The sequence below is a fragment of the Xenopus laevis genome, chromosome 8L (assembly GCF_017654675.1).
Source record: "Xenopus laevis strain J_2021 chromosome 8L, Xenopus_laevis_v10.1, whole genome shotgun sequence".
Classification (NCBI taxonomy): domain Eukaryota; kingdom Metazoa; phylum Chordata; class Amphibia; order Anura; family Pipidae; genus Xenopus; species Xenopus laevis.
This window is the reverse complement of record NC_054385.1, coordinates 329,854-347,198: the sequence shown is the minus strand read 5'-3', so window position 1 is coordinate 347,198 and position 17,345 is coordinate 329,854.

The window sequence follows — 17,345 nt, the reverse complement described above, 5'->3', positions numbered from 1 at the left end:
ATTATCCCTGTCTGTGAGGGAAAACTCAACCATTAACCCTGTCTGTGAGGGAAAACTGTACCATTATCCCTGTCTGTGAGGGGAAACTCTACCATTAACCCTGTCTGTGAGGGGAAACTCTACCATTAACCCTGTCTGTGAGGGGAAAGGAAACTCAACCATTAACCCTGTCTGTGAGGGGAAACTGTACCATTAACCCTGTCTGTGAGGGGAAACTGTACATTAACCCTGTCTGTGAGGGGAAACTGTACATTAACCCTGTCTGTGAGGGGAAACTGTACCATTATCCCTGTCTGTGAGGGAAAACTCAACCATTAACCCTGTCTGTGAGGGGAAACTGTACCATTAACCCTGTCTGTGAGGGGAAACTGTACATTAACCCTGTCTGTGAGGGGAAACTGTACCATTATCCCTGTCTGTGAGGGAAAACTCAACCATTAACCCTGTCTGTGAGGGAAAACTGTACCATTATCCCTGTCTGTGAGGGGAAACTCTACCATTAACCCTGTCTGTGAGGGGAAACTCTACCATTAACCCTGTCTGTGAGGGGAAAGGAAACTCAACCATTAACCCTGTCTGTGAGGGGAAACTGTACCATTAACCCTGTCTGTGAGGGGAAACTGTACATTAACCCTGTCTGTGAGGGGAAACTGTACATTAACCCTGTCTGTGAGGGGAAACTGTACCATTATCCCTGTCTGTGAGGGAAAACTCAACCATTAACCCTGTCTGTGAGGGAAAACTCAACCATTAACCCTGTCTGTGAGGGAAAACTCAACCATTAACCCTGTCTGTGAGGGGAAACTCTACCATTAACCCTGTCTGTGAGGGGAAACTCTACCATTAACCCTGTCTGTGAGGGAAAACTGTACCATTATCCCTGTCTGTGAGGGAAAACTGTACCATTAACCCTGTCTGTGAGGGGAAACTGTACCATTAACCCTGTCTGTGAGGGGAAACTGTACATTAACCCTGTCTGTGAGGGAAAACTGTACCATTATCCCTGTCTGTGAGGGGAAACTGTACCATTAACCCTGTCTGTGAGGGGAAACTCTACCATTAACCCTGTCTGTGAGGGAAAACTCAACCATTAACCCTGTCTGTGAGGGAAAACTCAACCATTAACCCTGTCTGTGAGGGGAAACTCTACCATTAACCCTGTCTGTGAGGGGAAACTCTACCATTAACCCTGTCTGTGAGGGAAAACTGTACCATTATCCCTGTCTGTGAGGGAAAACTGTACCATTAACCCTGTCTGTGAGGGGAAACTGTACCATTAACCCTGTCTGTGAGGGGAAACTGTACATTAACCCTGTCTGTGAGGGAAAACTGTACCATTATCCCTGTCTGTGAGGGAAAACTGTACCATTAACCCTGTCTGTGAGGGGAAACTGTACCATTAACCCTGTCTGTGAGGGGAAACTGTACATTAACCCTGTCTGTGAGGGAAAACTGTACCATTATCCCTGTCTGTGAGGGAAAACTCTACCATTATCCCTGTCTGTGAGGGAAAACTCTACCATTATCCCTGTCTGTGAGGGAAAACTGTACATTAACCCTGTCTGTGAGGGAAAACTGTACCATGAACCCTGTCTGTGAGGGGAAACTGTACCATTAACCCTGTCTGTGAGGGGAAACTGTACCATTAACCCTGTCTGTGAGGGAAAACTGTACATTAACCCTGTCTGTGAGGGAAAACGGTACCATTATCCCTGTCTGTGAGGGGAAACTGTACCATTATCCCTGTCTGTGAGGGAAAACTGTACCATTAACCCTGTCTGTGAGGGGAAACTGTACCATTAACCCTGTCTGTGAGGGGAAACTGTACATTAACCCTGTCTGTGAGGGAAAACTGTACCATTATCCCTGTCTGTGAGGGAAAACTCTACCATTATCCCTGTCTGTGAGGGAAAACTGTACATTAACCCTGTCTGTGAGGGAAAACTGTACCATGAACCCTGTCTGTGAGGGGAAACTGTACCATTAACCCTGTCTGTGAGGGGAAACTGTACCATTAACCCTGTCTGTGAGGGGAAACTGTACATTAACCCTGTCTGTGAGGGAAAACTCTACCATTATCCCTGTCTGTGAGGGAAAACTCTACCATGAACCCTGTCTGTGAGGGAAAACTGTACCATTAACCCTGTCTGTGAGGGAAAACTGTACCATGAACCCTGTCTGTGAGGGGAAACTGTACCATTAACCCTGTCTGTGAGGGGAAACTGTACCATTAACCCCGTCTATGAGGGGGAACTGTACTATTAACCCTGTCTGTGAGGGGGAACTGTACCATTAACCCTGTCTGTGAGGGGGAACTGTGCCATTAACCCTGTCTGAGAGGGGGAACTGTACCATTAACCCTAAACAATATACAATAAGAAAGAAAAAAGTTAATCCTTTAGAGTAACCCCCTCCTGCCGTTCCCTTTCAGTCTCTCAACTGCGTGAAAAAAGTTCCAGGAAAAATAAGAAAAATATATATATATTCCAATTGAAACAATATATATGTTGTCTTGTACAGGCGCTGTTCTACAAGACAACATATATATTGTTTCAATTGGAATATATATATATATTTTTCTTATTTTTCCTGTACCATTAACCCTGTCTGAGAGGGGGAGCTGTGACATTAGTATCACCTTTATGCTGATGACACGGCACTCTACTTGTCTACTCCCAATCTTTCTAATTCTGTCCTTTCCCAAGTTACAGACTGTCTCTCTGCTGTCTTCTCCTGAATGTCACACCTGAAACTGAACCTTTCTAAAACAGAACTCATTATATTTCCTCCAAGATCTTCCCCTGTCCCTCAGATATCACTCACAGTAAACAACACCACCTTTCATTCCACCACACAGGCTGCCTAGGAGTCATCTTAGACTCACATCTGTCTTTTTCACCTCACATTCAAACACTTGCAAAATCTTGTCAACTGCGCAACATTGCTCGAATACGACCCTATCTCAGTTCAGATTCAACTAAAACACTGATTCAGTCTCTCATCATCTCCCGCCTTGATTACTGCAACTTACTCCTCGCAGGTATTCCAACAAGTCACCTTTCACAACTCCAATCTGATCTAAATGTGGCCGCTAGACTCATTCATCTATCTCACCGCTCAACATCAGCTGCTCCCATATGTATGTCCCTTCACTGGCTCCCAATCTCCTCTAGAATCAAATTGAAACTCATTCAAGGCCCTTAACAGTAAAGTCCCTCCCAATATTTCATCTCTGATCTCCAAATACTCTCCTTCACTCAACCTTTGCTCTGCTTCTGATCTTCGCCTCACTTCTCCTCTGGTCACTTCTGCCCATTCTCATCTACAAGACTTCTCTCAGGCTTCTGCTTTTCTCTAGAACTCTCTGCCTCCAGCTCTCAGACTTTCTCCTTCTTTCCAAACTTTCAAGCGCTCCTTAAAGACCCACCTGTTCAAAGAAGCTGAAGCTGGCCATAGACGGAAAGATCTGATCGTAAGAATCGAGGATTCGTATGATTTTCGGACCGTGTGTGGAGAGTCCCGACATTTTTCGTCCGGCGGAGATCGGTCGCTTGGTCGATGGGACAGATTAGCTGCCGATAATATCTCTGCGTGTATTGCTGATCATATGATTTTCAGTGGGAGACTGTCACTAGCTTTGTCTATCGTACAATTGTTGTCAGAACATCGGCTGATCTGTTCTTAACTACTTTATTTGATCTGACTGGTAAGACTTTCTGATCTGAATGGTTAGTGGTAGGTCAGGAGATGGGGAAGTCTGATCGTACCATGATTCATACCATCGGATCTTTGCATCTATGGCCAGCTTTATCCAATGTACTAATGAATGTTTTAATGTATTTAATGTATTCAATGTATTAATCAATCATTGCTGTATCAAAAATCACAAAATTCTTTCTAAAATGTCTCGATTGTACCCTAACTTTTACTTTGTAAACTCTAATTTGTAGGGCCCTCTAATCCTATCGTACTCTGTAACCCTTGTTTGTTATCCTCCATTTATTCCCTGTTTGTTAGAACTAAGGTAAAGCACTGCGTATCTTGTCGGTGCTATATAAATAAATGATGATGATGTTTAGTTCTGTCTGTGAGGGAAAACTGTGCCAATAACCCTAAAGTTCTGTCTTGTATAAAAAAGGGCATTAACTCAAGGGATGAAAACATAATTATGTCTCTTTATAGGTCCCTGGTAAGGCCTCGTCTGGAGTATGGGGGCAGTTTTGGACTCGGACACTCAGTGGCGGAAATACCGGGGGTGCAGGGAATGCAAATCAGCCTAAAAAAATCTCTTCCAGAGGGTGGTGGGGGGCCATGGCTGCATGGGCTGCACCCACGCCCAATAGTTACATTACTGCGGAAACTGTTGCTTGTCCATGTGCTCTGATAACACAATGGTTCTGGGTGCAGACAGGATAGGAGGCTAATGCCAGTGTGGCATTCGTCTTTAAGTCCCATTAGCCATGTCATACTATGTCCACTTTTTTATGCCCTCTTCTTGGTGGTGCTGATGGCTTGTGAAGCTTTGCCACTGTTTTCTCGGATAAAGCAGTGGGAAATTACTCTTTGAATATCCTGTACAGTCTTATCAGTGTGGCACTCTTCCCTGAGAAAAAGTGCAAGCTCTATGGGGCAGGTTCTCCTTTCTCTTGTCTCAATGACACTTAGCTCTTAATCATTAATGTAACTGTACTTTGTATTTATTTGTGTTTCATTTTGTAATTATCCCTGTTTGTTCTATTAATATATCTTTATTCTGTACAGCACTGCAAACATAAGTAGCACTATCTAAATATATATATATATTCAAAGATGATAGTCCCTTTATCCCTGTCTGTGAGAGGGACATTTTCATTTTCTCTGTCTCTAAAGGCCACAGAAGATCATTCCATTTGAACATTTTGGTGCAGTGTGTTGTGCATGTCACACTAAAAATGTTAACTCCCACATAAAAAGTAAAGGGAATTTGTACTAGACTTAATAGATAATGGGGGTCATTTATCAACACTGGGCAAATTTGCCCATGGGCAGTAACCCATGGCAACCAGTCAGATTGCTGCATTCATTGTTCTACTTGCAGATGGTTTCAAAAAGCTAAATGCTAATTGGTTGTTTTAGGTAACTGCCCATTGGCAAATTTGCCCAGTGTTAATAAATAAGCCCCAATGTTCTTACTGGGCATTGTGGGGAGAGTAGAGTGTAATTAGTACTGTGTAGTGGGGGGAGAGTAGAGTGTAGTTAGTACTGGGTATTGGGGGAGAGTAGAATGTGGTTAGTACTGGGCATTGGGGGAGATTAGAGTGTGGTTAGTACTGGGAATTAGGGGAGAAATGGGGTTGTTTAATACTGGGCATTGGGCTACAGTAGCGTTTAATTAGTACTGGTTAGTACGGGGTAGTAGAGTGTGGTTAGTACTGGACATTGTGGGGGAGCGTAGAGTGTGGTTAGTACTGGGCATTGGGGAGAGTAGAGTGTAATTAGTATTGGGCGTTTAGGGGAGAGTAGAGTGTGGTTAGTTCTGGGCATTGGGGTGAGAGTAGAGTATGGTTAGTACTGGGCATTGTGGGGAGAGTGGTTAATACATGGCATTGGGGAGAGTAGAGTGTAATTAGTACTGGCCATTGAGGGGAGAGTAGAGTGTGGTTAGTTCTGGGTATTGGGGGGAGAGTAGAGTGTGGTTATTAATGGGTAGTGGGGTGGGAGACTAGAGTGTGGTTAGTACTGGGTAGTAACCACACACTCAACTCTCCCCAATGCCCAGTACTAACCCACTCTATTCTCCCCCAACGCCCAGCACTAACCACACTCTACTCTCCCCCAATGCCCAGTACTAACCACACACTACTCTCCCCCACTACACAATACTAACCACATTCTAATCTCCATCACTACACAGTACTAACCACACTCTACTCTCCCCTTAATGGCCACCTATTAAAATCTACTATCCCTCCCACTACCCACTAGTAACCACACTATACTCCCCCAACTAACCAGTACTAATTACACACTACTCTTCCCCCATTGCCCAGTACTAACTACACTCTACTCTCTCCCCGCTACCCAGTACTAAACATGCTCTTCTCTCCCCCCAATGCCCAGTACTACTTACATATTACTCCCCCCCCATGCCCAGTAGTAACCACACTCTACTCTCCCCCCCACTACCCAGTAGTAACCACACTCTACTCTCCTTCCTACTGCCCAATACTAACTACACTCTACTGTCCCCCTATGCTCAGTATTAACCACGCTCTACTCTCCCCCAATGTCCAGAACTAACTACACTCTACTTTCCCCTCAATGCCCAGTACTAATTACACTCTACTATCCCCCCAATGCCCAGTACTACCCACACTCTACTCTCCCCCCTGATGCGCAGTACTAACCACACTCTATTCTCCCCTCAATGCCCACTAATGAAAATCTACTATCCCTCCCACTAACCAGTAGTAACCACACTCTACTCTCCCCCCACTACCCAGTACTAACCACACTATACTCTCCCTCCCAATAATTAGTACTAACCACACTCCACTCTCCCTCCCACTTTCCACACTCTTCTCCCCCAATGCCCAGTCAGTACTAATAACAGAGTAGAGTGTGGTTAGTTCTGGGCATTGGGGGAGAGTAGAGTGTGGTTATTTCTGGGCATTGGGGGAGAGTAGAGTGCAGTTAGTAAGGGGTAGTGAGTGAGAGAAAAGTGTGGTTAGTACTGGGCATTAGGGGGAAGTTATATGTAATTAGTACTGGGCATTGGGGGGACAGTAGAGCATGTTTAGTACTAGGCAATGGGGAGAGTAGAGTGTGATTAATACTGGTTAGTGGGGGGAGTAGAGTGTGGTTAGTACTGGGTAGTGGGAGGGAGAGTAGAGTGTGGTTAGTACTGGTTAGTGGGAGGGAGAATAGAGTGTGGTTAGTACGGGGGAGTGGGGGAGAGTAGAGTGTGGTACGTACTGGGTAGTGGGAGGGATAGTAGATTTTAATTAGTGGTCATTAAGGGGAGAGTAGAATGTGGTTAGTATTGGGTAGTGGGAGGGAGAATAGAGTGTGGTTAGTATGGGGGAGTGGGAGGGAGAATAGAGTGTGGTTATTAAGGGGGGGTGGGGAGAGTAGAGTGTGGTAAGTACTGGGTAGTGGGAGGGATAGTAGATTTTAATTAGTGGTCATTGAGGGGAGAGTAGAATGTGGTTAGTTCTGGGTAGTGGTTGGGATAGTAGATTTTAATTAGTGGGCATTGAGGGGAAAGTAGAGTGTGGTTAGTACTGGATATTGGGGGAGAGTATAGTGTGATTAGTACTGGGAAGTGGGGAGAGAAGAGTGTGGTTAGTACTAGGCATTGGGGGGAGAGTAGAGTGTGATTAGTGCTGGGCAGTGGGGGAGAGTCGAGTGTGGTTAGTACTAGGCATTGGGGGGAGAGTAGAGTGTGGTTAGTATTGGGCAGTGGGGGAAAGTAGAGTGTGGTTAGTACTAGGCATTGGGGGAGAGTAGAGTGTGGTTAGTATTGGGCAGTGGGGGAGGGTAGAGTGCAGTTAGTACTGGACATTGGGGAAGAGTAGAGTGTGGTTAGTGCTGGGCAGTGGGGGAGAGTCGAGTGTGGTTAGTACTAGGCATTGGGGGGAGAGTAGAGTGTGGTTAGTACTAGGCATTGGGGGCGAGTAGAGTGTGGTTAGTGCTGGGCAGTGGGGGAGAGTCGAGTATGGTTAGTACTAGGCATTGGGGGGAGAGTAGAGTGTGGTTAGTACTAGGCATTGGGCAGAGAGTAGAGTGTGGTTAGTATTGGGCAGTGGGGGAAAGTAGAGTGTGGTTAGTACTAGGCATTGGGGGAGAGTAGAGTGTGGTTAGTATTGGGCAGTGGGGGAGAGTAGAGTGCAGTTAGTACTGGACATTGGGGAAGAGTAGAGTGTGGTTAGTGCTGGGCAGTGGGGGAGAGTCGAGTGTGGTTAGTACTAGGCATTGGGGGGAGAGTAGAGTGTGGTTAGTACTAGGCATTGGGGGCGAGTAGAGTGTGGTTAGTGCTGGGCAGTGGGGGAGAGTCGAGTATGGTTAGTACTAGGCATTGGGCAGAGAGTAGAGTGTGGTTAGTATTGGGCAGTGGGGGAAAGTAGAGTGTGGTTAGTACTAGGCATTGGGGGAGAGTAGAGTGTGGTTAGTATTGGGCAGTGGGGGAGAGTAGAGTGCAATTAGTACTGGACATTGGGGAAGAGTAGAGTGTGGTTAGTGCTGGGCACTGAGGGAGAGTAGAGTGTGGTTAGTACTAGGCATTGGGGGAGAGTAGAGTGTGGTTTGTACTGGGCATTGAGGGAGAGTAGCGTGTGGTTAGTACTAGGCATTGGGGGGAGAGTAGAGTGTGGTTAGTACTAGGCATTGGAGGGAGAGTAGAGTGTGGTTAGTACTAGGCATTGGGGGAGAGTAGAGTGTGGTTAGTATTGGGCAGTGGGGGAAAGTAGAGTGTGGTTAGTACTGGACATTGGGGAAGAGTAGAGTGTGGTTAGTGCTGGGCAGTGGGGGAGAGTCGAGTGTGGTTAGTACTAGGCATTGGGGGGAGAGTAGAGTGTGGTTAGTACTAGGCATTGGGGGCGAGTAGAGTGTGGTTAGTGCTGGGCAGTGGGGGAGAGTCGAGTATGGTTAGTACTAGGCATTGGGGGGGAGAGTAGAGTGTGGTCAGTACTAGGCATTGGGCAGAGAGTAGAGTGTGGTTAGTATTAGGCAGTGGGGGAAAGTAGAGTGTGGTTAGTACTAGGCATTGGGGGAGAGTAGAGTGTGGTTAGTATTGGGCAGTGGGGGAGAGTAGAGTGCAATTAGTACTGGACATTGGGGAAGAGTAGAGTGTGGTTAGTGCTGGGCACTGAGGGAGAGTAGAGTGTGGTTAGTACTAGGCATTGGGGGAGAGTAGAGTGTGGTTTGTACTGGGCATTGAGGGAGAGTAGCGTGTGGTTAGTACTAGGCATTGGGGGGAGAGTAGAGTGTGGTTAGTGCTGGGCATTGGGGGGAGAGTAGAGTGTGGTTAGTACTAGGCATTGGAGGGAGAGTAGAGTGTGGTTAGTGCTGGGCATTGGGGGGAGAGTAGAGTGTGGTTAGTGCTGGGCACTGAGGGAGAGTAGAGTGTGGTTAGTACTAGGCATTGGAGGGAGAGTAGAGTGTGGTTAGTGCTGGGCATTGGGGGGAGAGTAGAGTGTGGTTAGTGCTGGGCACTGAGGGAGAGTAGAGTGTGGTTAGTACTAGGCATTGGAGGGAGAGTAGAGTGTGGTTAGTACTAGGCATTGGGGGAGAGTAGAGTGTGGTTAGTATTGGGCAGTGGGGGAAAGTAGAGTGTGGTTAGTACTGGACATTGGGGAAGAGTAGAGTGTGGTTAGTGCTGGGCAGTGGGGGAGAGTCGAGTGTGGTTAGTACTAGGCATTGGGGGGAGAGTAGAGTGTGGTTAGTACTAGGCATTGGGGGCGAGTAGAGTGTGGTTAGTGCTGGGCAGTGGGGGAGAGTCGAGTATGGTTAGTACTAGGCATTGGGGGGGAGAGTAGAGTGTGGTTAGTACTAGGCATTGGGCAGAGAGTAGAGTGTGGTTAGTATTAGGCAGTGGGGGAAAGTAGAGTGTGGTTAGTACTAGGCATTGGGGGAGAGTAGAGTGTGGTTAGTATTGGGCAGTGGGGGAGAGTAGAGTGCAATTAGTACTGGACATTGGGGAAGAGTAGAGTGTGGTTAGTGCTGGGCACTGAGGGAGAGTAGAGTGTGGTTAGTACTAGGCATTGGGGGAGAGTAGAGTGTGGTTTGTACTGGGCATTGAGGGAGAGTAGCGTGTGGTTAGTACTAGGCATTGGGGGGAGAGTAGAGTGTGGTTAGTGCTGGGCATTGGGGGGAGAGTAGAGTGTGGTTAGTACTAGGCATTGGAGGGAGAGTAGAGTGTGGTTAGTGCTGGGCATTGGGGGGAGAGTAGAGTGTGGTTAGTGCTGGGCACTGAGGGAGAGTAGAGTGTGGTTAGTACTAGGCATTGGAGGGAGAGTAGAGTGTGGTTAGTGCTGGGCATTGGGGGGAAAGTAGAGTGTGGTTAGTACTAGGCATTGGGGGGAGAGTAGAGTGTGGTTAGTGCTGGGCATTGGGGGGAGAGTAGAGTGTGGTTAGTGCTGGGCATTGGGGGGAGAGTAGAGTGTGGTTAGTATTGGGCATTGGGGGAGAGTAGAGTGTGGTTAGTATTGGGCAGTGGGGGAAAGTAGAGTGTGGTTAGTACTAGGCATTGGGGGAGAGTGGAGTGTGGTTAGTATTGGGCAGTGGGGGAGAGTAGAGTGCAATTAGTACTGGACATTGGGGAAGAGTAGAGTGTGGTTAGTGCTGGGCACTGAGGGAGAGTAGAGTGTGGTTAGTACTAGGCATTGGGGGAGAGTAGAGTGTGGTTTGTACTGGGCATTGAGGGAGAGTAGCGTGTGGTTAGTACTAGGCATTGGGGGGAGAGTAGAGTGTGGTTAGTGCTGGGCATTGGGGGGAGAGTAGAGTGTGGTTAGTACTAGGCATTGGAGGGAGAGTAGAGTGTGGTTAGTGCTGGGCATTGGGGGGAGAGTAGAGTGTGGTTAGTGCTGGGCACTGAGGGAGAGTAGAGTGTGGTTAGTACTAGGCATTGGAGGGAGAGTAGAGTGTGGTTAGTGCTGGGCATTGGGGGGAAAGTAGAGTGTGGTTAGTACTAGGCATTGGGGGGAAAGTAGAGTGTGGTTAGTACTAGGCATTGGGGGGAGAGTAGAGTGTGGTTAGTGCTGGGCATTGGGGGGAGAGTAGAGTGTGGTTAGTGCTGGGCATTGGGGGGAGAGTAGAGTGTGGTTAGTATTGGGCATTGGGGGGAGAGTAGAGTGTGGTTAGTATTGGGCAGTGGGGGAAAGTAGAGTGTGGTTAGTACTAGGCATTGGGGGAGAGTGGAGTGTGGTTAGTATTGGGCAGTGGGGGAGAGTAGAGTGCAATTAGTACTGGACATTGGGGAAGAGTAGAGTGTGGTTAGTGCTGGGCACTGAGGGAGAGTAGAGTGTGGTTAGTACTAGGCATTGGGGGAGAGTAGAGTGTGGTTTGTACTGGGCATTGAGGGAGAGTAGCGTGTGGTTAGTACTAGGCATTGGGGGGAGAGTAGAGTGTGGTTAGTGCTGGGCATTGGGGGGAGAGTAGAGTGTGGTTAGTACTAGGCATTGGAGGGAGAGTAGAGTGTGGTTAGTGCTGGGCATTGGGGGGAGAGTAGAGTGTGGTTAGTGCTGGGCACTGAGGGAGAGTAGAGTGTGGTTAGTACTAGGCATTGGAGGGAGAGTAGAGTGTGGTTAGTGCTGGGCATTGGGGGGAAAGTAGAGTGTGGTTAGTACTAGGCATTGGGGGGAGAGTAGAGTGTGGTTAGTACTAGGCATTGGAGGGAGAGTAGAGTGTGGTTAGTGCTGGGCATTGGGGGGAGAGTAGAGTGTGGTTAGTGCTGGGCATTGGGGGGAGAGTAGAGTGTGGTTAGTGCTGGGCATTGGGGGGAGAGTAGAGTGTGGTTAGTGCTGGGCATTGGGGGAGAGTAGAGTGTGGTTAGTGCTGGGCATTGGGGGGAGAGTAGAGTGTGGTTAGTATTGGGCATTGGGGGGAGAGTAGAGTGTGGTTAGTATTGGGCAGTGGGGGAAAGTAGAGTGTGGTTAGTACTAGGCATTGGGGGAGAGTAGAGTGTGGTTTGTACTGGGCATTGAGGGAGAGTAGCGTGTGGTTAGTACTAGGCATTGGGGGGAGAGTAGAGTGTGGTTAGTACTAGGCATTGGGGGTAGAGTTGAGTGTGGTTAGTATTGGGCATTGGGGGGGAGAGTAGAGTGTGGTTAGTATTGGGCAGTGGGGGAAAGTAGAGTGTGGTTAGTACTGTGCATTGGGCAGTAGGGCAGAAGCAAAGTTCGGCTTGTATACAGCATTGGGAGGCTAGAGTGCAACTGGTTGTGGTCAGTGGGAATTGGATTGCAGTTACTGTTGGGCTGATGGTGCTGTTTGTGTGACAAGTAAATGCATCTCTATCCCATTGTGTCATTATTGCAACTGGTTACTGATTGGGTTAGCTGTTTTTCCATGAAATCCCTGGCAATATCCATTCACACTCAGGAATTCCCTTATAGTCTGTGTATTGATCTGAGTGCAATGGAATAATAGTAATAATGTGAATTGTTCCTGCCTGGGTAAGTGATGGCTATATTGTTTGTGTTCTGGACTAGTTAATCAAATGAAAAGGTGATTTGCATTTCTAGTGACATTTAATTGAAGGATAAACATTCCAGTCACAGGATTCTAAGTGAATTTGCATTGACAGTGGAAAATAAAGGGTTTTGCTTCCAGCTATCACTTTGTCTTCTATATTGTAAGCTGCAATGTGCCCAGTGCTCTTATCTGTGGGATCCCAGTTCCAGATAAATAGTCCACACATGTGCCCTACTCACATATCTGTATATATCCATGGAACAACCCAACAGAAAGTAGAAAGGCTTGAGTGTGACGTGGGGGCTTGTGCTTGCCAGTGCTACGTAACACCTAATGCTCATGAGCTCACAATATTATTTCTTTACTCTACATGTATCCTCCGCACATACACACACATTATATATCTTCCTCTTGCACTCACACTCACTGGGATATTGAACATGTATTACTTTGAATTTTCCCCTTGCATTCACATTCTTTTCTCTTTCCTGCTGCCGTGACAGGGTGAGGGAACACAGGACAGACTTTATAGCAGCAGCCTGTAATATGTCATATCAATCCAACTCCATTATTCCAGTCAGCAGTGATGTCAGAATAATTAGAGGAGCTCAGAGACATTATTTACACTGTCCCCTCTCTCATATTAGATAGACGGAAGGGCTGCAGTGGAACCTGCAAACCCTCTCACATCAGCCCAATAATTAAAGGAACAGTAACATGGGGGGGGGGGGGGGTGAGACTAGTGATTCTCATTATGTTACCCTGGGATACTGAGTTGATACATTTATATACCAAGTGGCTCGGATACTGCTATATGGCTCCTTCTATCTACTGCTTGCTTGGAATATATTGTAAAGCTGGCAGCAAAGAGGCTTTCTTACTATGGATCAGGAATAGGTTTTTTTGGGACCTGTTTGGAGTGTGTCTCCATAATCCCAATTCAAATGATAAAATGCACTGAGAGATAACCATTATTGCGGCTCCGGTGGGCCCCAAGGGGGTGTGGGCCCGGGTGCCATAAAATGTCATTCTACTATAAAAAATTAGTAATTAAAACTGCTGTTTCTCAAAGTAGATTCTGCATGAAAAATGGCTACAGATCCCTGAATGAATTTTACCTAAATGGGTTTCTTGAAATAATGATTTTATTGAAGGTGTCTCAATTACAGTATAAAACATGAGAAATTGTAGTACATTTAAATGTATAAGTAATAAAGCAGAGTCCTGAACAAATACAAATGAACACAGAGTATATTTAACCAGAGGTGGTGTGTCATTTGTGATAAAGACAGAGCTGTCAACCTGGAAATACAGAAAAGCAGGAGACCAGAACGTTTGTAAAGACCCCAAGTGACATTATGTGGTATCCCCTGAAGTGATGTCACACGTGCATGCACAATTGCTCTTCTGAAGCCGCTCAATACTACCCGGCGCTATCCACATGCTCTTCAGATTATTTCCCAGTAATTGGTGTGTGTGTGTGTCCTGCTTTTTACCAGGAGTGCTAGCAGTGAGGGGCTTTAAAAGCTATTCATTTCAAGATTGCTTTTTGGCTAATTGGGGCATATGGTGGATGGAGCTGTCACCTAGTGCATCCTATCCACACCTCATACAGATCATGGCCCCTCAAATACAGCTTTATGTGTATAATGTATTCCTTTTACAATATGAACACCACCTTGGTCAATAGGCTGGTATGTTACATACGAGTAGTTACACAGCTAACTTCTGTGCTCCATGGATCATTTACTAGTGTAGCCCATAGTACTATGTCTTTCATTTGAACTGAATATTTCATTGCAAAGGCATGCCACCTTTGTGCATTGTGGTATTTATAGGGTATGCAGAGTATTTTATAAAGCATAGTGTATTTTTCCTCCTTAAAGTGTGAGGTGATATTTAATATTGTAAGCCCCATTGATGCAGCTGTGAGTCTTCAATTGAGTGTCCTCCACTTACTACTGTATATATAATGGCAAATAATACCTTTCCTAAGAAATCTGTGCCTATGCCACTGCACAGTTTGGGATTGAGTGCACTGTTCATGAATATTCATCTCTCTATCCCCTTCATGATGTTTTGTGTAATATAGACTGAGGGGTATTTATAAGAACATATAAGAAAACAGTAAGAGACTGTGCCAGTCCTGCCTGCACCAGCAAAGCTTACAGCTGTCCATACATCATCAGGTCCTCATGTTTGGCCAGGTTGCCAGACAGGCATATATATTATAGTATGGTGGGCCAAATTGGGCTGATCTTAATGTCTAATCCTTGTGCCAAAAAGCTGATCACATAAACGGCCTGTGTGGACTACAGCCTGCTGGGATTTTCCAGCCCATCCCTTTAATATCTAAATAAGCTCTAATCAAATATTTATCTGTGGGGAGTCAGGCAAATAGACTGCTGGCTTGGCAAAGACTGGGTGAAATGGGAGCAGTCTAGATATATGGACATGTCTGTTCCATGGAACAATTATATACGTAACAATCCTCCCAATATCAGTCAAGTAATAATACACAGTAATTGGAATGATGGCAATGATGTTAACATGATGATGAAACGAATGTGGTAAAATAGGCTGAAAGATAAGTGATTTCAAATGGAAATGCTTAGTACTGAAGAATACTCCCATCAGAATGTAATACAAGAGTATATATTAGTATTACACTTACAATCACATACACTAAAAACAAGTGTATCAGATAGTAGGGCCAGCAATGTGTGATAATAGGTGTTATATGATCACCACGAGTCCATGTCGTTAATGAGAACATGTGGATGCAGGAAATGACCATAGTATCTGATACTATTCTATTCATATTATATCACTACGGGCTTTCATTATGTAATGAAGCATAAGCCTAATGAATCCTGTACCAGTACTCACAGTGTTTCAGTAGACTATACACAGATTGCTGCTGTACTTCCCTGTATTTCCCAGTACACAGCAATAAAGGGAGGGCAAGGGACCTCACCAGGTTTTTAATAAGAGGGAGACACAACAGTTCAGGCAGCTACTTCTAAGCTGTTGTAGCCCATCTCCCCACAGAGAGTAAAAAGCTGGGATTGAGCTACTGCCAGCACGTTACTATAGAAACACGATTAGAGGGTAAGATGGGAGAGAAAGAAGCAAGCCAGTGTGATGGGCAAATCATGGTGAGAGGCAGTGATGGGAGGAAGAGAGACAAGAGCAATATGTACAGTATATTTACATGTAACAAGATGGACTCTAAATCACTGCCTGCACCTTGTGTCTAAGTGAGGGGTAGAAATAATGATTCTTCTATCAGCCAAAGAACTTGACATCTTAACCTACTCCTAGCAATACCGACCTGCTTTTTCCTTGATTCACACAAGATTCCATGCTCTGTTAAATGTAAACATCCTCAGTCCTACTTTTCTTTTTCCACATTTGTACCCTTCACAACTTCCACCTATATCTACACATATTCAGATGGTCATATAGGCACATCTGGCCAATTGCATCTTTATCTGCTGATACCCCTTTGTAACGTAAGTGAGGTATCAACAAAATGAGAAGTGACATTCATGTTTGAATGAATTAAAGAGTAGGCACCTTGTTAGAATAAAGTACCAAGCAACAAGTAGAGATGGGATAATTAGGAAAGGAAGAGCGGACCAGGCACATGGTGAAATGGTGAAAAGGAAGAGCGTATCAGGCACCTCATGGAGTAAAGAGAGAGACTGTCACTTTGTGGAGAAGAAGAGAGGATCTGATACCTTGTGGAGAGGAAGAAATGACATGGCACCTTGTGGAGGAATAGAGGATCAAGCACATTGTAGGTAGGAAAGAAGAATCTGGTACATTGTGGAGAAAGAAAGGGGATTGGCACTTAGTAGGATAGAAGAGTGGATCTGGCACCCTGTGGAGAGGAATAAAGGGTTGGGCACATTCTGTATGAAGAGAAGGTGAGGATCAGACACCTTGTGGGGAGGAAGAGAGGATCAGGGCACCTTTGTGGAGAAGAGGAGAGTACCTGACAACATGTGGTAGGGAAGAGAAGATGTGGCACCTTGTGTAGAGTATAAGGCACCTTGTGGAAAGGAAGAGAGGATCGGGCAACTTGTGAGCAAAATGAGACAATCAGACATCCTGTAGAAAAGAAGAAATGATTGTGCACCTTATGAAGGAAGATATAATCTTGCACCTTATGGAGAGAAACAAAGGATTGGGCACCTTGTAGGGAAGAAGCTAGGATCTGGTACATTGTAAAGAGGAAGAGAGGATCAGGTATCTTGTTGAGGGAAAGGGAGGATTAGGTACCTTGTAGAAAGGAAGAGAGGATTCTGCATGTTGTGGAGGAAGAAAGAATGAGACATCTCGTGGAAAAGACAGGATCTGACACCTTGTGGAGAGGAAAAGATGATCAGGCACCTAATGAAGCTAACAAGGTCCTTGTTACACAGATGCACAGGGGTTTTTATGTATTTGGAGTGTAAGAAGAGTAAACTCACACAAAGACACATGGACAACATTCACACTCGTGTCTAGAAATGAACCTAGCCCTCTGCTGCAAAGCAACAATGGTAACCCATCGCAGCAAACTCCATGTGAGTGCTGGCAATCTACTGTGTAGACTGTAGCTCTTCTTGTGTTAGCTAAAATGCACCATTACTTTGGTGCCTTTACAATAAAGCAGACCTGGGTGTGGGAACATGGTGCATCTAACCCAGAAGAATGTCAGGCCAAGGACCTCAATATGGTCAAATGTAAGGTATTTATTGTTCTTTCAGGAGCAGAGTAACTACCAGGTGACTCACCCCTGCCGCAGCCTGTAAAGAACTCGCCTTTGTGTTGAGATGGTGGGGGAGGGGCATCCCGAATTGGCCCACATAATATAGGTCTCTGGTTTCTGTTTCCCCAAATCTTTCTGACCAAGTAGCAGGAAGTGTGCCAGGAAAAATATCATCTAGTTCCCAATGTTAACCCAATATGGTCATGAAACGTTGCCCTGTGCTTCTCTAATAACAATGGGAATGTGTGCAGATAGAGAAAGAGAGTCATTTCCTTGATTTTGTCTGCTGAAATACAGCCCAATCCTTTATGAACTGTCTGGCAACATTAGTGCAGGAGGAGGATGATGAACAGAGAAAGGAGGAATGCAGGCTTTCCTAAAACAGACCCTGGAATCTCTGGGCCCACAACAAACA